Here is an 18,930-nt window from a genome sequence, read left to right as displayed (position 1 = left end):
AGCCTGCTCTGGCCAGGGCAGCAGCAAAACTCAAAATAGCTCTAGTCAATGAGGAGGCAGCAAAGCTCTTTGTCTGTTCCCCTGCATTTATCTATGTGCATTTCTTACCAGTTCCTGCTTCAGAGGGACTTTGCTGGTAAGTTTTATTTTGCAAGATTCACTTTATTTTATTTCTCTTAAGGAAAAGACAGGTTAAGGGGTCACCCGCTGGGATCTTTTGAACTGATGCTTCTCAAACTGCGAATGCCTTGGAAATGATTCTCAAAATATTTTCTACACTTCTTTCTACCAAGATAAATATTTGCACTGGAAAGATTTGAAACATAAATGAGAGTCCTTTTTAGATACAGACAAGGTTTGTTGTTGTTGTTGTTGTTGTTTCCAATGGTCTGTTTTATTATGATAATTAAATATTCTTTAGTCCTTGTTCAAGGAGCACATCATTATCTGAAATTTTCTCACTTAGTGTTGCCATCTGTGAATCTCAGCATTTAAAAACACTATTTAGCATTCAGAAAGCACGTTTCTATTCCTTACACTCTGTTGACCTCAGCTGGGCAGTGATTTAGCGGGTAGAAGACCATCTCTGCCTGGAAATCTTCACCGTTCCCGCCTGTCTCCCACTGCCCACGGTGTTCATGGCTGATTGTAGCTCCCTATGGCATGACAAACACCATGCCACAACTTCTGCAGAATCTTTAACAAGTTCATAGTGACTCTGCACGCCAGACCACGGGGGAGCTAGGGGCTTCAGGACAAGCTGAGCCACCTCTGTGCTGCTTCATGTGCACATCCCATGGGTCAGGGAAATCCCACAGCAGCTCACCCAGGTGCCCAGGTGGGGGAAAGGTGCCAGGCAAAATGGGGGGATCATCATACCCCAAATTACTGCATCTTTCTTGGCAAGGGACCTGTTTTCATCCTAGAGCCCAGTATTCACTATTCTGGCTTCCACTGGGTTTATTCCTCCTGCTTTTGATCAAACATTCCTCTCTCAACTTGGCGTTTCCACATGTGTCTAGAAATCTAGAAGCAAATCTCTGTCAAAGGCTAGGCTCTAATAATGGATGCCATGACTGCCACCCATATCATGAGGCTTTCATGATTTTTTTGTGTGTAGAACAGACTGAGAATTCACCAATTCTTTTTTTTTTAAATAAAATTCAATATTAATCAAAAATCTCTACAAGGAAGAGGAAAAAAAATGTAAAAATCTCCCTGTTCTTGAAAAAAAATGGTTTTGAAGTTGTTGAAACATCCCACTCCACACTCTATGTGATATTTTTCATTTTTTAATTTGAAATTGCCTTTTCTTTTGGAATTTGAAACGATCAGGTTACTGAAGAAAATTTAAAATTAAGGACCACGTTCTTGACATGATCCAATTTTGTTTCAAGGTTATTATGTAATTAGAATTCGTTACTGCCACAATCCAGTGCAGAAGGAAAAGGAAAAAAAAAAGTGAATGAACACAGCTCTTACAACCTAGGTCTGATTTTCTATATGATAAACATTGATCACTGTGCTCATGATCAATAGGGGGGCATAGGTCTTCAAAAATTTATACCAAATCCCATAGCCTGTCAAATGCCATTAAAACATGAATTCACTGATTTTTCTACGGTCTAGATGAACACAACTTGTGCTGCTAAGTTATTTGTTTGCCAGCGTATTTGGGCTTTGGAGAGTTCAGCTTCCCACCTCCATGTCTCTTGCCATTTGTCTGTCTGCCGAAAGCAGTAACTACTTCTTCCTCCAGTTTAGAGGAAAGCACTGTAAAATGGCATCTGCTTCAGATTTTTCTGACTGTATGGTTTCACACTTTAGACATATACTCCCAGGATATGCCTTTGGTAACGTCTTTATGAAAACTTGAACATTTGGTCCTTGCAACCCCCAGGGCAATTCATGCTTTTGAAGAATTTGCAAAACTTACTGAGGCCTGACCTTTCTTTTCTGAAATCTTGTTGACTGTGTTTAATTCTGTACACTTTCCTCTGTATTTTTTTCTATTTGATCTTCAAAAAACTTGCAGTGACTTGCAGCTCTATAAAGTGATGCTAAGTTTTCTGATCTTTTTTTATTATTATTATTTTTTATTTTTTTTAGCATGCACCTAAGACTTTTCTTAAATAATGGGGTCAGCTAGCTACTTTCCAGTCCTCAGGGAGTAATCTCTCCAGTGAATTTATATATCTGACTGCCCAGGTTTTGTTCTTACTTAATGTCTAAGTATTGCCTTTTAGGTTATTCATTTTCATGGAAGCTCCTAGTCAGAATCTGAGCTTCAATGGGCAGTCAGTCCGCACACTCTTCGTGAAGTGTCTTATTGCACTGACTGTTCCCTGCTTTGCTGAGACATTGGTGAACATCCATGTTCTTCATTCAGGAAAGCAGATGCTTTGGTTCTTTATCAATTTATTTTAAAGAGCCCAAAGAGAAATTATTTCTTTAGGAGCAGTTCTGGCAAATGGGTAGCAGTAATGTATATCTTCCAGAATTGAGGAGAAAAGGGACGTTATGAGATACTCCATTTCAAGTCATGAAAATCTCCTCATTCACCTGATTTTTGGTCCATCTTGTCCCAAAACTCGCAGCTGATACAAGAAATATCACATCTTTTCATTCAGAACGTCTAGAAAGTGAGCCTTGGTTCCTTTCAGCACTGAAAAAAGGCCTGTTTCTGGCATTTGTCTGACACTTTGAGACAGCTCTTGACTTTTCCCAGGAACAGACATCTTCTGTGAAATCATTCTGTTCCATTTCATAAGTGTCAAAATAATTGAAATCCTCCTCAGTCAGCATTCAGGACTTTTTTTCAATCCTGCATCTGCTTTCGCATGTTGTCCCAGAGGTCTGTCAAATTTCCCACTATATAACACTTGTGTGTGTGTGGCTTTGTGCACGTGCATTTGCCACCATTCTTTCCACCAAGTCACCCACATCGTCGTAATCTGCATATAAAATCCCTTTGCTTTCTATTTATCTAGGCTATTTTGCTGGACTATGGGACATATCCATGAAGGTCCCTAGCATTGCTTTTGAGGAGTTATTTTTGTTAAGTTTTCATCTTTTCTGCCACCTGCATATCTTTCTAAATTTGCATACTTGTGACTGGCAAGAGCAGGAATGTGTTATAAATTATGCTGCTGGGCACAGGTATGACAACATCATATATTTTACTTTTTATTATCTTCCTCCCTATATACTTCTGCTCTTCTATAGAGTTTCTGGAAGGAAGGGTGTGAATACTCAAAGGTGCTGATTAACTGCTGCCCAGGAAGGAAAGAAGAAAGGGAGGGAAAGAGCAAAGAATATCTGGAAAATGAGTTAAAAACCACAATACCTTGCTTCAACTCACAGTACTTGTTTTTCTCTCACCTTCCTTCCAGCTTGAGCAGTTTACACTTGAACCTGCCTAAGTGGCATCTTCTGCTTATGCCCTGTACAGAATTGAGTACATTTAGGGCGGAGGAAACTATTGAGATGAGGCTTAGCAGCATCTGTAAAATCCAGGTTAACACTTATAATGATTTATTAATGTGTTTAGATATGTGTCTTGTATTCAATATCATTCATTAGCCTCCCTGAAACACCTTTACACCCATGAACCAGTCTCATTTGGTGTCATGTACAGTCTGAAATGTGGTAAGATAGGCTGGGCTGCTGAGATAGAAGGTGGCCGCTCTCTCATCTGCATTTTCTGGCTCCTTATTAGCTGAATTACTCGCTGCTGTTTTCCCTGCCAGACTGCTCAGCAAGTGTCATGTTCCCCTAGGCACAGAAACAAAACAGCAAAAGCATGAGCACAGGACAGTCTCCTCTGAGGATGTTCACTGATGTGAGAGATGAAGCGAAATGTCTGCAGCAGGATGTATTTGGAGGGAGGCTGGCATGGCAGCACAGCACGGAGAGCTGCAGCTGGGGAGGGCGTGGGCAGTTCGTCCTGTGCCAGCACCTGACCTGGGTTATTGCAAGTGGGTGCTGCCCTGCTGGCACCGGTCTGCTGCATGGGTGCTCTCAGGAACAAACTGGAACTAAATGAGTGGAGGATCTGGCTCTGTGCTACAGCATCTCCCACGGGCGCTTCCCTTTCCCTGCCTGTTCTGGTCCTGGGCCGCCCCTTCTTCGTGGAAGTGTGTGTGAGCTGAGGGACGGAAATGCTCTGGATTTGGGGAGTTAATTTATTTATTTTTTTTCTTTCTTACTCAGTGTATATTTAGGCAGCTCCCTGAGCCAGTTCATCAGGTATTCTCATGAACACAAACGGAGGCAGCGCAGGGCCCTGCTGGAGGACACAGGAGGCGAGGCGAGCACCGCCGCTGGGAGATGCAGGTGGCCGTGCCCTTGGACACGCTGCAGCTCACCTCTCCCTGAGGTTTCAGCCGAGTGACTTCCAGGATCAGCTTCATGCCATGAAACTCTACTCCAGAATCTGATATTTTCATTTTATAGCAATTCAAAGCCAGCCTCTCACAAGGCAAAAGCAACCTAAAAACTCAATACAAGGCATAAGCTGCCCCACGCCGTTCTGACAGTTGCAGCCCCAGCTTTGAGAGGCACAAACTGCTTCATCCACTTCCATCAGCGCTCAGTGAATGCAACAATTCTGTGTAATTCTTGCAGTGCAATTAATCATTTTGCTGCAGCACAGTGACTGGCATTTTCTTTTTACCTTCTTCCACCACCTGCCTGCTGTTGGGTGCTGCTGCTGCTCCATCCTGGACCTGCTGATCCTACCCAGGAATGAACTGGAGTTTTCTGCTTGCCCATGACAGTAGGGTCCCGTAGCCATTATGCAGAGATGATGACAAAAGTGTCCCTTGGTCCCTGCATGGTGGCTGCAGATCTGGATGGTGGATGAGCTGCTTCTGCTCAACAGCTGCTCCACAGGAGGGAGCAGTTCCCATGAATTTCTTAGCCATTTCCATGAATTTTAAAAGCATTGAGTCCTTTCAACACTGAGTCACAGCTGTCTGTGTTTGGATGCAGGAAGAAGGAGTCAGGAATTAAAAAGCATTTCATGGAGACTGAATTTGCCACTGATTTTTTTTTGTCTGCATTCACTGATGTATCTGGATAATTGAAGAGAAGCCTAAGTGGTTCATAAACAGATAAGAGACAAACAGTCCTTTTCCCAGCACACGGTTATGTAGAATGTCTCTGTGTTGTCTGATCCCAATGTTAAAGAAGACATCTGCTTTGCAAAACTGGAACCTGCTGCTTTTCTTTCCTGCTCAAACTCCCCTTTTTTTTCCGAACATCTCTTCTGAATTTTGCAGGCTTTATGATTTTAAGGCCTGACACTAATCCCTGATCTCTTTGCATGGATGTGGGGAAATTATGCTCTCTCAGATCTCAGAACCCTGCAGAGAGCTTAGAGAAAAGCGGCGATATAGACAATTTTTTATTCTTTTGTTAGCCCCAAATAAAGTCTATTCCACACAGTGTCTTTAACAACTGACTTATTCACAGGTAGACAGGCATGTGCCGTTCCCCAGCTGGACCCCGGTAAGCAACAGGAGGTAGAACATGTACAGATTGTGGTCGTTGTATCACAGATGTCAAAAATCAGCCCAGAATTCATAAGTGATACATGGACTGATTTCCCAAATTGTCACATCACACTGCACTCAAATGGAAGTTACTGGCTCGATGAAAGAATTGCTGGGTGCACCTCACACTGTTCAGAAAGCCAAGCTGGGTGCTTGTGATTGCCCTTTCACACCCCAAAATCAGATACAAATTCTGCAGGATTTGGGAAGCCCTCATCACCTTCTCTATGTACATCATTTGTATTCTGCACCATTCCTCTCTTTGCTGAAAGGATGAGATAGAAAACCTCAGTGTAAGCAGAAAACCCAGAACCTTTCCAGGCTTCACCGCGTACAGCAGAGGCACATGGAGAGCCCATGGAGAGCCGTGGTTTTAAGGGACATCTCCGCAGTTCTTGCACTGTTCCATCATTTGCAAGGCAACATATCACCCATACTAACCACATCCATGTACCTGGCAGAAAGGGAGTTTCCACGTCTCAACACGTGGTAAGGCTGCGTGTTGCTCCCCTCATTAATCATCATCTCTCGTGCCATGTTTCCTTCCCATCTGGCTGGGTGTCAGGTGCGGTACCGACGAGCTACAGTACATTAATTTTCAACTGGTGGCTACTAGTGGTTGGCAAATTAGGTTACTTTGTGACTATTTATTAGCTGCGTTAATTGTTTGACAGATCGTTATTGACTACCATCCCAAGGATGGCAGATGGCCAATAAAAGGCGAAACATCATTTGCTGTCTTTTTGTGACATCTTGATGGGTCTTAGATTTTTTTATTTTTTTTTTAATTTCTATTGTATAACATATTCTGTCATCGCTTACATGAAAACAGGATAAATTATCGGATTTATGCAGGAAAGACCTGAACTATGGGTATCAGGCTGTCTAAATGAAAATGCAAATAAATCTACCTTGAATCTCCACTGCAAGCGTTTTATGCATCAGCAATGAAGCACATTCTGAAACTGATGGATTTCTTTTCCAATGAAAATATTATTAAAGATATAAAGAAAGTAACGAGGACCAACCCATATGCCGAGAAATTTGTTACAAAAGTTTTCTTTTTTGGATGAATAGAAATTTTCTTCAATATGAAATTAAATTTCTATAAGAATTAATTTGCCATTGGGCTGTTGGTGGCTGCCAGCATTTGTCAGTTTGTCACTGCCACATCAAACCAAATCTTTTATTGCTCCCTGTCCTGAGGTCTAGCATGAAGTGGGTGAAACTTTTCTTCATTCAGCCCTGGACAGATCCGTGATATTAGTCTTCTTAATATAAATGAGATGTTCAGATACCGCTGTTCTGCTGCTCTCTGCACCTGTGCTTCAAAGCAGGACATTCAATTTTTTTTTTAATTTACTGAGGCACCTAGGGTGGCAGTTCACATGCCTACATTTTTTTCCATTTTTTGCCGTGTCTTAGCTTCTCAGCAGCTAGATTATGACTAAGCCTGATAGCTCTGTGGAAACTTGGTATTTCTCCACCCACTTCCTCCAACACTCACACTCAGAGTCATTCTCTGCTGAGCTTTTGACATTTATTTTGAATCTCTGTGCTGCCGTGTGGCTTCCATAATACTGCATGCTGCTGAGACACCCAAGTCCACAAAGTACCATGGGAATGCACAAAGGGCATCCCTCTCCTGCGAAGGGAAGCTCTGTCATCTGGCACTGTGATGTACAGGAGGAAAAGAATGCACTTTGCTGCCAGTATAAACCAGGAGAGAACCTCTGCTAGGGCAGGGAGGTGTCACACCGTATGACCTAAATACAGGGCATTCTTTGCTACTCTCTTGCTGAGGGCTATGCCAAACCTCACACTGGATTCCCAGAATCCTGCAATCCCCAAGGAATTGCAGCTACGAGGATTCACCACTTGATGAGCAATTCCTCAACAGTGGAAAATTAGGTATATTCCCAGTGGAGCTTGATCTAAGAGGCTATGGCATATTCTTGGAAGAGACCTGCCTACGTGGAGACCATGTACAATAGCTCCAGCCACCTGATCGATAAAGTGATTACCCCGGCCATTATCCACTGGCCAAGATATATAGTGATGCAGTGATAATTGCTGCATGAGACTACCATTTGAAATGGATGAAGCGAGATAAATGCTAACGCATTTCAAACAATGGCTCCTCCACAGACATACAAGCAATCACTGAAAAAGTAGATCTTGCTGCCAAATGTCGGTGCTTCGTTGTCCGTCAGGTGAAATGTTTCCATCAAATTTAGCAGGTATAGCACTGAGGTTGTTATTTTCTTCTGTCAATATACACTAAATCAAGAATTATGTGGATCTTGTATGCTGTGTCAATGGTACCTTTCTTTTTCAGCTAGTTCTGTGGCTTCAATGTAATTGTGTTAGCTTTGGCCTGCATTTTCCTTCATTCGGTGTATTTCCCATTATGTATCAAGTTATTTGGCAGACCATGTGTTTTCCATAGACCTAGTGCCCTGCATCACAGGCTTATATGCTCTTTACTCAGGTTTTTGCTATAGCTATTTTGATTTCTTTGCAACTCTAAAAATACAAGTACTTACCTCTGTCAGGGCTGTATAAAGACCATTGAAAAGTGAGTACAATTGTTGAAAATGTGAATGAAGGTGATTTAAAGTAACAGCAGTACTGCGGAAATCTTACCCACCTTTTTTTCCTAGATTCAAAATTAAGAGAGAGAGGACAGTACCATATACTGATCTATTGAGGAGGGAGGGTTCATGAGGAGCTGTAGCATAAATGCATCCTATAGAATGGTTTAATTCCTACATTTTACAATTTTTATTTTAATTTTTTATGACTGGCACTCTGTTGTTTTAAATGTAGTTTGATTAAATTCAGTCACAGGAGAAGCACTGTATTAAATCTTTCAGAAAACACTTTGTGCTACACTGAGTTGCATCAGTCACACATTTCTATGACTGCAACAAAAGCCAAGATTAAAATTGTTTAATTTTAGATGGTATATGTTTACAATCTATAATAAGATATAAAATGTTCTCTCTCTAACCAGTTGCCTTTATCATAAAAAGTCCTTCCAGATACTGTGTGATTCTCTGTGCTTTTCTTTTTCAGCCTAAGAATAACTTGAAAATACAAGGAGTGCACTTAATCATTAAGCAGTGACAGGGACAGTTTGACCAATGCAATTAACTACGCTTGTTCTATTAATAATCAAGCTTGCCAAAAATGCTTCTGCACTCAGGTGTTAATCAGGACACAGCAAAGTGGACACAGGATAGCTCTGTTTAACTTCCCTTTAACGTGCTAAAGGAAATGCAGATTAATGGAGAATCAATGGAGACACAGAAATGTGACATGCACTTGCCAGTAAAATTCAGCTTTCTTGAGAAGATATCAGACTATGCAGCTGGACAAAAGGCAACCCAATTTAACAAACACCTGCCTGTTTAATCAACTCAGAAACATACTAATATCACGAGCTAGAAAAATAATCTTAGCTTCTGCCTACTCTATCTCGTGTTTAGTAGATACATGCAGTAGATACATCAGGGTTACAGAACGTTATGTAACTCCTTCCATTATCTCACTTTGATTTCTCTAAAGGGCCTAGTGCTGCCATGGTTCAGAGGTAAGGTTACGTGTGTCCTGCATGTTACAGTCTCTGCTGCAGTTGTTCACATGCACAAGGTATTGTGCAACCCTGCCACTTGCACCAAGCTTCTTGCAGAGCTGTGGAAGGCATTGGTACCGTTTTGTGAGGCTCTGCAGCACATCCATCAGCAAATTGAACTCCTATAGACTAATTAGCTTGTGTCTGCTTCATTGCATGCGCTTTCCCTAACTTCTCATGAAAGTGTCAGTGTTTTAGTATCTCTGTCCTTTGACCCTCCTGGTGGCATACCCCAGGACAAGGTGACATGAGAAGCCTAAGGCAGGAAATCGCCATACAACTGATACATTTGAAAACATATTTCCAAGTAGCAGGGTTTTTTTAATCTATTTGCCATTAAACATCCCATAAAAGTCTACCAAACTTCTCTTTTAGTGGTAACTAGCTAACAGCAGTGAGGAAGCCGACTCCTGAAATTCTGCATGAGGTCCTGCACGGTAAACGGCCTCATTTCTCAACAGCACAGCGACAGAAGGGGCTGAGAAGCTTGCACGGTGCCTGTCAGGCCGACAGCCAGCTTGCATTTGAATTCTCTCAAAAGCATGGAGGAACTTCAATCATTTAGGATCAGGCATGATTTAATGGGTCATTTCAGACTTTCATGGAGGCAAGTATCTAATGACGTATATAACTCAATGCTATTAATCCATTAATCAGAACTCTCCACTTCCACCACCACAAACACACTAATTTCAGTGCTAATTAACCTATCAGTTAAAGCAGACAACTATCTTCTACGTGGGTAGGCCAACATCTGTCTACCTATTTATCTCCCCTCTCGCACAGGATTGCAGGCGGCACACGTCAAGCGGTGCTGGCTGCAGCCCACCCAGGCGTAACAGAGCTCTGGTGAAAGGGCTCGTTACAAAGAGCAAGGAGCTTAATTTCCTGAGATACTCAACACCCCACTTCTATTCATTCTCAGAATGCCATATTAATAAAAGAACCGTTTCATGTTTGTAGGCTCTTGCACCACAAATATGTATTTGTTCAAACGTATTGGTTTGAAGGAATTGTGCCATTTAAGAGTTAATGACTTAGAAGTTTTGTAAGGTATACAAAGCTCATCTTCAGGCATCTTTAGGGCTATAAAACAGCAGCTGTTTGCAGAGGTGCTCTACCTGGCATAGAAAAAGCAACATTATTATGCCATTAAAAGTTACAAAAGGGACTTGGGCACATTTGAACAATAAAGATTTTGCTTCTGCTAGCACTTAGGAGTTTTCACAACAAATGCCCCTGTCTCTGTAGCAGTTATTCACACAAGTTAATAGTTAGCCAGAAGGCCACAAGGTATGGCATGAGTTTTACGAAATTAACTCATTCTAAATTGCACTTATCCTTAGTTAAAATGGTTGAATACCAAATTGTATCATAACATTATCCCTTAATTTCTGCTTCGGATGGACTTTGTTCCATGTAGCATAATTTATCTATTCTGGCCTAACACTTTTGCTATAGTGGAACTATTTATGCAACAGAAAAAGATGAATTTGGTCTTTTATATGAAATTTAACTAACCTTTATTTTGGCAGTCTTTTTAGATGTCTTCATTTTCAAATAATAATAAAAAAGTGTATTTCCTACTTTATAGGCCATTACACTAAAATGATTTCAGAGAAACATCAAATTTTAAAAAATGGCAAAAACATATATAGAACCTGCAGTCCCCTCTGGAGTTTAGAGCTTACAATCACACAGAGCTTGCCAGAGAAGGTTTTTCTTTTTTCTTTTTCTTTTTTTTTTTCCCAAAACAGTAAGCTATTAAAAAGCATTATGTAATTATGTAATTAGGTGATATGTCATGTGTGTTAAAAATCCTTATGAAAATGTGTTTAACGTATGAACTACATAAGAATTTTGGCCTGTTTTGAACCATGGGATCCAAGCTGTTTTAATGACCTATGTATTTGTCTTGCCATCATCTTTTTATTCTGTCATTTTCACCCTCCATGGTCATAAACACCAAAGAAAAAAATATGATCTATGTAAAAAAATGTAAATTTGCTCTGAGTCCAAGGAATGAGGAAAGACTTCAAAGTCCTTGAATCTGTATTTAAACAGTTCTCTAGTAAAATAAAAAATATTAAAAAAGGGAAAGAAAAAATGATTCTGAGCTGTTTTCCTGCCATCACACTTCATTCCCGCATGGCAAGTCTGTAGGAAAACACTCGTGCATACCCGTGACTGTGGACTTTGGCCGGTGAGTGACACCGGGGCCATCCCTGTGGCCCAGACTGTGCAACCTGGAGCCTAAAAGAGATTCACAACATCCAGCTACACCCAAAGTTACCCTGCATGGGAGGGAGGAGAAGGTGTTGAAAGGGAAAAGGGTGTGTCATTGAGTGGCATGTGGGGACCCATTGATACTGATAAACCATCCATGCTGTTGTCCAGTCCTTCCTTGGGTACGATGGTTGAAGACCGTGTGAATGCTGTGGGTGCTCCTCTGTGGCAGCTCGCCCCGGTGCTACCACCCTGCTTCCACCCCTGATCCACCAGGCTTCAACAACTCACGTCCTGCCCACCACTACAGCCAAGTCAGCTCAGCTGGATCAAAACCAGCTGGGAGAGCTGAGGCACGTATTCTGGTCGGGACCTGGAGAGGCTGACCTCTGGCTGGGGCGGCAATGAGCAGCGCGCAGCTCTGCGAGCAGCAGCCTGCACGGGCTAAACCCACCATCAACCTTCTGGTAGGTGGTATACCAAAACCATCAGTGTTTGCAGGCAAAAAGAAGCAAGACAAACATATTTAGAAACGTTGTTTTGTTCCCTTGGAGGCAACCTTTGGACTGCACTGATTTTCCTCTTATTTAATACTCAGGCAGCTTCCTACTTCTCTACCCAGCAGTTTCCCCCAGCAGTTCCTCTGTCCTTTCCGCATGGCAGCACGTACCCAGGGACGTGGTGAGTGACACAGAAGCCTGTGTTTGAGTCACAGTGGCAGGCTCACTAATTCTGCAAATTTTGCCTGCCTTCCATTTTCTCTTGCTCAATAGGAAAATGAAAAGATTACCGTTTTTATAATATACTATTTTCTGTCATCAAGTATCAGAGAAAAAAAGTTATATAAAGAAGAAAAAAAAAACAACATTCTACTAGGCAATACTGCTATAAAATAAGGGGTAGGGGGAGACAATTCAAAGGAAGTTTCCCCTTTTATCTGATTCCTGCTGTTCTTTTTACAGCCAGGTAGACAGTAATGTTACCTCTGATGCTTTAAATGAAGCCAGGAAAAGCAACTTTGGCTTAAGGAAATCCACTCTTCTTTTTAAGCACCTTTGTTCCCTTCGCAAAATAAGCCAGAACACCAAAGAATGACTCCTGGTCAGGTCAAAGGAAGGTGATCCCACCACCAGGTGTATCTGAGGTCATCAGAACTTGTTTCCTAAATACCAAGTATTTTTTATCTTATAGGATACCCTCATGCGGATCTATCTATAGAAAATGGGGTCTTTTCTTCACGCTAAAATAGATGGCTTTGTGTTTATTTTAAGTGCAGAGTATTCTTAGCTGTGTCAGCCTAACAGCATCTGCTGGACCCCTACAGCCACAAACCCAGGAGTGGGGACGTTTTTCATGACTGGCATCCAGAAAAGAGAGGTCTGTGGCTTCTTTAAGGCCTCCATTTGACCCAGGTGTCAAATCAACCACTTTCAATATTGAATGATGAATAATGAATGCTTGAAGGAGTACTCACAGCAGATCATTCCAAAAGTTACCCAAGTTGGAGCTGGCTTGCATGAAATATTCATTGAAGAACTGGAAGTAGCAAGTAGATTAATAAGCCAAGCCAAAAAAATTAAAAACAAAACAAATAAAATAAAATAAAATAAATTTCCATATTTTTGGACAGCTTTCAAACAATTAAGGGGAAAAACTTTATCATGTGAATTAGTTGTTAATTCTTCAGTCAGCCTAGGAAGTGCCTGTAGTAAAGCTTTTGTGCTGCTTATTTGGATACCTTTCATAATGTTTGATGGTCCTGGTACTGCAGCTCACCACAGCTACTCCAACAAACAAGGAATGAGATCTTCTCATTGTTATTGAGCAATGATTCCACACACCCTGTAGAAAATAGCTTTTTTGTGTGTACAATATAGACCTCTGCATTTTTGCCAGTAGAAATTTAGCACAGTAGTTTTAATTAATGGTAGAATCTTACCAGGTTTGAAAACTCAGATTCTCCTTTTTACTGATGTGTTCAGGAGTTAGTAACATTAAACTATGGTCTTTCTCTTGAGACAGACAGAGTTTTTTTCTGCTCTTGGCACCTCGACATTATGTGCCTTATGTTGCACCTGGTGGTTTCCTGCACCACACATCTGATTGGTACTAGCACGTGAGCATCACATTGTAGGGAAAGAGATGTCAGTCCTGGTTTTATGAAGGAAATGTTCCACACTTCCACAGGCATTTGTTCCACATTTTATCTAATTTTTAGCTATTTTCACTTACCCACCCACCTCTAGGACCTCTAACTTAAGGAAGCACATTGACGATCCTGCTGGAAACAGAAGACCTCTATTTCACATCCAAGAGTCTCCCATGGGGAATAAAAATCTTGTCTGCTTTTCTTTCAGCTATATCAGCTGATCTAATAAAAAATATTGTCTTTGCTGAACTTGCTCTACTTACGTCCTTAGAGCATTACAGCTGCTGATAGCACAGCGATTGTACCAATACAACATGACACTAATGATTAAATAGTCAGCTTACCAACTCTGCAGCTGGAGGCAAGTGGAAACTATGCAGGACCATGTGTGTGTCTACATTACCATTTCGGTTGAGGTCACGAGTGTGTATCTGAGGCAGATCCCCATGTCATTCGTGCTCACCACCCAGCTCACTCTGTGTACACAAGAAGGATCCCTGTGGGCAGAGACGGATAGGACGATGTACTCCAGGATCTCAGCTGTGGCAGACCATGAAGAAGCATAGGACCCAACCTACTGGGATTAGCAGGGAGAGGTCCTGGGATGCCCAGTGTACACCACTACAACAGCATCGCTGGGCAGTTATTGCACGCCCAGCATGGCTGAGTTGTGACACTTATTAAATGACCTGGTACCTCCTCATAGAGAGCCCACAACACCTGAGTGAGGGTTGCAGCCATTCCCTTAGTAAATAAGTATTTCATTCGTTCATTTTGCCTGTCTCCAAATGTTTTTCAAGCCCAAAGTAGCTATCTCCATCCCCAGGAGCAGACTGAAACCTCGTGAATATAACCACATCACCAGCAGGACTCGGGGGTTTCATAGAGCATGCTGGCATTTATGAATTGCCAAAAAGAAGAGAGAGAGAAAAAACACTGACTGAGAAGGATGATTAGTCTCCTACCCTTGAAGAAAATTGTCTTACTCAGGACCTTGCATTTCAGTAGAGCTCTTTTTGTTCTGATTTTAAAGCTATAGATTAACCTCTCTGATTTAGGCAGAAAATAAGCCATTAGTCTAGCTAGCTCTAACAAATGTCTCTAATGGAAGAATTTTCAAATATACTCTCATTTCCCAAATATTTCCACTTATCAAGGCTATAAAAGTTAGTTTGTGCATGGCATTGCAGAAGCACATTCAGACAAAAACATAAAGACAGATTTTGTATTCAGCATAAAGGATTTAGCTATGGTTCAGTTGTCAAAGTTGTTCAACTGAAACTAATTTAAAAAAGGAAACTGTATTTTTGATTAATCAGAAATTCTCACAAAGAACATCTGCTTTCTGTAGAAAACGTTGACACGTCAAAGAAACAAATTTCACGAGCACAATTCAGCCAAATATAAACATACTGTAAGCTCATGGATTTCAGAATCTTTCCTTTCCACCTCTTTCAGTTGAAACAAAATTCCCAAACAATTTTGCCTGTCTTTAAACCCATTAAAATTAATTACCAATTTCCTGAGTAGTTCTGGGTCCCCTGAGAGGAAGCCTGTGGAGATCACAGCCCTCTGAGGTGGATGAGCATGGGAGGCTGTTGGGGGCTCCCGGGACGTTACCTGCAAGGTGGGGAGGTAAGGAAGGAGAAGAAGCAACTCTGCTCCAAGCTGCTCGAAGAACCAGAGCTTACCTGCATGTGTCTCAGCCAAATTTCTCCAAGCACACAGAACAAAACCTGTAGGAGTTAGTGTGAGTTAGAGAATACGTATAATCATTATCTTCCTGGATCGGGGGAGCCCCAAATGAAAAAGTGAAATTTAAACCTTATCCTGGGAAAAAAAAAAAAAAAAAGAAAAAAAAAAGAAAAAAAAAGTTTTCTTCCTATTTTGAAATAGGAGTCTGGTACCAGTTAAAAAAAAATAAAATAAAATAAAATAAAAATCTCTTTATCTGTTACGAACTGCATAATAGAGGGTAGGAGTAATTCTGCATTCCTTTGTAAGTCACATGTTAGAGGCATACCATCTGAGTACTCCTTCTGCTTCTATTACAATTTATTTTGTTCATAGCTTTTGGTGAACCATGTGGGCTGAGACATTATGGCTTTTCAATAGCTCACTAAATATATTTAGAATGCTTAATTGAAGCTTAACCTTTATTTTGTTCAATAAATGTATTCTCCATCTAACAGCTTCAAACAAGAAAATAACTTTGTTGAGGTTTTACATTTTGCCAGCATTGTTTCTCTCTAAAGATAGAGAAAATGAAGCCTCTGCAATAAATTGATGTAACAGGGAATCAACAGAGTAAAAAATAATTTTGATGATTTCTTCTTTGCACTGCAATTATATCCAGTACACTTGACAATGAAATAAACAAATAGTACAAATGAAGCCATTAATTTCCTTCCAATCTACACAATTTTAATTAGAATCATTTAATTAGTCTTGGCTACAATTTCTCACAAAGATTGCACAACACACATTTAAGCTACTCTCCTGTAAGAAGATATATTTATCATTGTTTATTAAGTACAACAAATAGCTACAACAGTACTAGGTAGCCCATGATAAATGTTGTTGTCAAAAATAATTCTTTATCACCAAATTTATTTGAAAGCAAAGTTCTCTCCAGGTTCATTAGTTATTAAGCTTCTGCTATTTTAATTGTTATAATAAATATAATGACATTTAACATAATCACTAACTTTTATGACATGCCATTTTTTGTAGCTGGCAATAAATATCTGTGAGCCTTCAAATAATTTTCTCTGTTTCATTTCCAAGAGCTTTTGGTCTAGAAAAAAAACCTGTTCAAGATGTAACATGAAATCACAGAAAATTAGTCTTAAAGGGACCTTGGTTCATCTTCGGAGGTCACCTAATTTATCCTCTTTTCCCCACCTTCATCACTGCTGATAGCTTTTGTTGTAGAATTGGTTCTAAGACCCTTCAGTTATGAAGGTTTCAGGAGCTCAGTACACTCCGCCCATGGTTAACCAGTATTACACTGAGAAAAAAAATAAATAAATAAATCCTTCTGTTTTCCAGAAATCTTCCTTTCTGTAGTTTAAGCTAAGTACTGTTTATGTTATTCCTGGTAGCCATGGAGAATCAGCACTTCCCTAGATACAAAGCCTGTTTTTGTGTCTCCCCCTTTAGTCTCTTCCAGCCTCTGCAGACTGCTTTGTTCTTCCTCTCAAGCTGAGCTACGTAAGATTTTGCAACTTCTTCAAAATGCAATAACTCTCAAATGGAAGGATCATTGGGATGGGAGTCTTACATCAGTGGAAACAATAAGCTATGAAATTATTCCTACGTATCTAACTAAACCATTGTCACAACCTGAGAAAATGTTAAAGGAACCATTTTTTTTCTATTGCTGGTTACAAGTAGAACTGGAAAAACAGTCACAACAGATAATTTATCTGATGAAATCTATTCTTTCATTCTTTGCACAAACTGCCCCAAACTCTGACAGCTTTCTCAGCTATATTTTCTACTAACATTATCTACTGTTTTTTTTTTTTCATTAATAATTCTTGATTTCTAACTCACTTATAGGCACTTTTGTGAGTCTTTATTATTCAGGTTTCCAACAGGTTAATCTTATATCTAACTCAAGGGAAGCCAGATCCTGCAGAGAGGTTTGCTGAGGTTCTGAGCACCACCATTTCCCATGCAGTTGCACTCAGGGCTTGCTAATTTTAAACAATATTTACCTGACGAGTGTAAACCCCAAAATTAGTGTTCTTAAAACAATATTTTGTTATAAAAATATTTTTGTTATAAAAAACAATCATGTGAAATGGTCCAAACCTGGTTTTTGGCTGAATGAGCTGATGGCCCTCAGTCCAAGAGATCCAGGAAAATGATCATATTAGTGGGGAAAGAGAAAAGAAAAAAAAAAGTTTAGATGCAACATTCAGGTAGTAAGTAGCCTTTTTCAGGAAGTCAGTAAGTTGATTTGTTAATCAAGAGCAAAAATATCCCCTTCTGTGGAACACAGAAACTGAAATCAGAGACAACGCAGAAAAGCAGCATATAAACAAAAAGTGGAAGGATGTATTAGTGTAGGAAGTTGAAAAGAAAAGCTAAAATACTTAGAAATAAATCCACTCCAAACAGATGAGGAAAATAAGATGCACTTATAATTTTTTTAAACAAAATAAATCCCGGCAGTATTCTGGGTTTATTACTTCACAATACTGGTGATAAGGTTGTTAATAATGATGCAGAGAAAGGAGAATTACTCCATAACCATTCATGTCTCCTCCTTTCAAAAGAAATACGAGGATGAAGTAGTTAGGGGTCATCTAGTAACTAATGAGGATGTTAAACAACAGATATAAAAACAAACATTCTAAAATTGCCAGACGGGATATCTTCTACGTAGGGTGACCTTCATAGCTGGTTGAGGTTATCTTGGAAGAACATTTATTTTTGATACAGCATAGAATATTAGAGAAATTTTAAAAGATTAGAAGAGTATTAATGTCGTGTCAGTGCCCCAGATATGCAGTCAGGACAACCTTGGTACCTCTAAATCACTTAGCCTGACTTGAGTCCTGGGCAAAAAAAAAAATAAAAAATGGAATGAAAGCTGATGAAAGTTCCAAGTGATGAAGAATCAAAGATGGGAATATGATTGTCATTCCCCGTGATATTATGAAACAGCTCATGTCAAACAAGCCTGATTTTGTTTCTCTGATAACGTTACAAGCTTGGTTGCTGTGCAGCTCTTAGACACTCTGACTTTTTTATGGTATTTGACTCAGTCTTGGGAATATTTTGATTAAAAATAAGAATTACTCAATAGCAATAAAACACAGGTTAAATATATTAAAAATGGGCAAGCTAATGGATCTGAAACATAGTCATCAGAGAGAAATCATAATTAAGTGCAATGCTGGTATTCTGCTGGTGTCTGCTTACTGCTATTAATCATTTTCAGTAATGATTGGCTTGTAAAAGTTTCAGATGACATGAAGATTGATTTGAAGGTAAATAATTATGAGACCAGGGAAATAAGAAAGGGCATTCTGGATCCCTTACTATACTTGTTCCTTCAAAACAAGAATATTTTAATGTAGTCAGATTCAAAGATAAGTCTAAAAATCAAGAATGAGGCCATATATGCTAAATTTAGGCAGGTACCTTGAAAATTATCCCAATGAAAATAATTTTGCTTTCCATGCAGTATGGGAACGAGCTCTGAGAGGATGCATGAGCAAAATCAGTTGCATGTTCCTGGCGGTCACCATGGTTAGGGTGGGTGTGAGGAGGTCACAGGTGTTGTAAATCCATGCCATGAGTCTACTGGTGCTGGTGAAAAGAATTTGGATAAAAAGCTACAAATTCCT

The 18,930-nt window shown here is 40.1% G+C and overlaps 1 long non-coding RNA gene across 1 annotated transcript; it reads right to left on the bottom strand.

Moving 5' to 3' along the window:
- Nucleotides 1–14,089: 14,089 nt before the first annotated feature.
- On the bottom strand, nt 14,090–18,712 carry LOC308200495. Its single transcript, XR_013955625.1, has 3 exons — nt 17,387–18,712; nt 15,259–15,303; nt 14,090–15,187 (listed from the first exon to the last, which is right to left on the bottom strand). It is a non-coding gene; the product is annotated as an uncharacterized lncRNA (long non-coding RNA).
- Nucleotides 18,713–18,930: the final 218 nt, after the last annotated feature.

This window comes from Anser brachyrhynchus, assembly GCF_964034855.1.
Source record: "Anser brachyrhynchus genome assembly, chromosome: 10".
In the NCBI taxonomy this organism is placed as follows: domain Eukaryota; kingdom Metazoa; phylum Chordata; class Aves; order Anseriformes; family Anatidae; genus Anser; species Anser brachyrhynchus.
The sequence above is the reverse complement of the archived record's forward strand: the minus strand, read 5'-3'. Positions and strand labels throughout refer to the sequence as shown.